The sequence below is a fragment of the Vanessa cardui genome, chromosome 15 (assembly GCF_905220365.1).
Source record: "Vanessa cardui chromosome 15, ilVanCard2.1, whole genome shotgun sequence".
Lineage (NCBI taxonomy): Eukaryota > Metazoa > Arthropoda > Insecta > Lepidoptera > Nymphalidae > Vanessa > Vanessa cardui.
This window is the reverse complement of record NC_061137.1, coordinates 2,342,831-2,344,634: the sequence shown is the minus strand read 5'-3', so window position 1 is coordinate 2,344,634 and position 1,804 is coordinate 2,342,831. Positions and strand designations below refer to the sequence as shown.

At 33.9% G+C, this 1,804-nt stretch overlaps 2 non-coding genes across 2 annotated transcripts; both read right to left on the bottom strand.

Annotated features, from left to right (window-relative positions):
- Positions 1-322: 322 nt before the first annotated feature.
- Positions 323-395, bottom strand: Trnar-ccu. Its single transcript has one exon. It is a non-coding gene; the product is annotated as a tRNA-Arg (tRNA).
- Positions 396-1,357: 962 nt separating this feature from the next.
- Positions 1,358-1,430, bottom strand: Trnar-ccu. The gene has a single exon. It is a non-coding gene; the product is annotated as a tRNA-Arg (tRNA).
- Between the last annotated feature and the right edge of the window lie 374 nt (positions 1,431-1,804).

The following is a 1,804-nucleotide window of genomic DNA, read 5'->3' as shown; positions in this document are numbered from 1 at the left end:
TTTTATTTCACACTTTCAACTTATGTGCGATATGGCTTTTTATAAAACAATTTTCATAAAAACTAAGATTAACGAGTGAGTCTCGTCAGCTTCATGCACTTATTTTATAAGGGTAGTACTTACATTTAATAATACATCATTTATACTGCTGACGGTACTTATGTAATAGCGTCAGCAGCTACTGCATTTATATTGTAACAAAATTTTATCCAATTATTTTTTTTTAAATCCTTTCGTCAATTAACAAACAGAAACAGCATAAAATTAAGAACAGTTTTAATCATAAATATAATAACAAAATGATAGTTATGACATGTTTCAGTACCCCTGGTGGGACTCGAACCCACAATCCCCGGCTTAGGAGGCCGATGCCTTATCCATTAGGCCACAGGGGCTTGCGATAACAGATATGAATATGTCAGTTTGGTCGGACATTTTTTAAATGGCTTTCATAATAAGGGCATCCGTCAGGCAGGTTAATTTATCAATCTATAAATCAAAATTATAACGCATCTAAAAAATCGTTGCCATCATTTACGCTGTCATCTTTTGCATTGTAATAATTATTTATATTAAATTTCTATAGACAAAGTAAACATTATATTTCTGTAGACAAAAATATATAATTTATTTCATAAAATAAGTTTAACTTCTAGTTTAGCAAAATCATAGTTTTTACAATTATCTCATGATATGAATAACATTATGTGAATAATATTGTCATCATCGGAACCAGTCGGAAAATCCACTACTAGACCAAGGCCATCCCTAATTTTGATTGATTTAAAGCCTTCACAACACGAAGGCTTCCACTATCCGTATTCAACATTTTCTTGCGCTCCTTGATCGTCAGTCCATCTTATAGGACTTGGCCACGCGGCATCAATTTGAAATATGACAGCAAATTTTGGATATATCTTTTACTTATTTATAAAATTTATAGCGTAAAAATACAATAAATAACACAGGAAATACGGCAGGTCTAAGGCATGCAAAAGCGGCCCTATTTCTTCTTCAAATTGCCTGCCTGCCTTGGGGCAGAAATTTATCTATAAAAATATTAAATATAAGTGCTCTAGACCTCCCGGTTTTCCGGCTTTCTCCATTCAGTGAGGTCCAGAATCTTCAGATCGTCGGTCCATCTGACAGAAAAGAGTCCTGTGTCTTATCGTAATTCGATACAACACAGTACTCCTTTCCGTATCATATCCGTTCCGTACTCCGTATCATAGCAGACTATATAAAAATTGAGTATTACAAGATTCTTAAAACAAATATTTTATTAAAATTTTATTAAACGTAAATTTCTAAATTTCGATTACCAATAAAATAAAGCAAGCTTGACCGCTCGCACAATTACCCCTGGTGGGACTCGAACCCACAGTCCCCGGCTTAGGAGGCCGATGCCTTATCCATTAGGCCACAGGGGCTCACAAGTATTCGATGAATTACTTATTCGTACTTACCAGCTTTTCTATAAATGATCTCCATTTCATAGGAATGCATTAAGCCGAACATTCTAAGCATAATTTCGCGTTTTCATATTTGGTACATATTTAGTAAAATAGGGGTGACGGTTTGTGTCCTACAGATAAATATATTATAAATTTCGCACGGGTAAAGCCGCAAATTCAACGATATATATTATATATTGTAGTTTTTATTGAAGACAATTCGTATGCATAACACAAGTCACGTGACGAAAACCTTTTCCCCGTCTGTCAGATTATGAAAAATATTGCTATGTAAAATTTATGGCTTCTGTTATTCCGTAATATGTTATAAATATAACATATTCACGTGC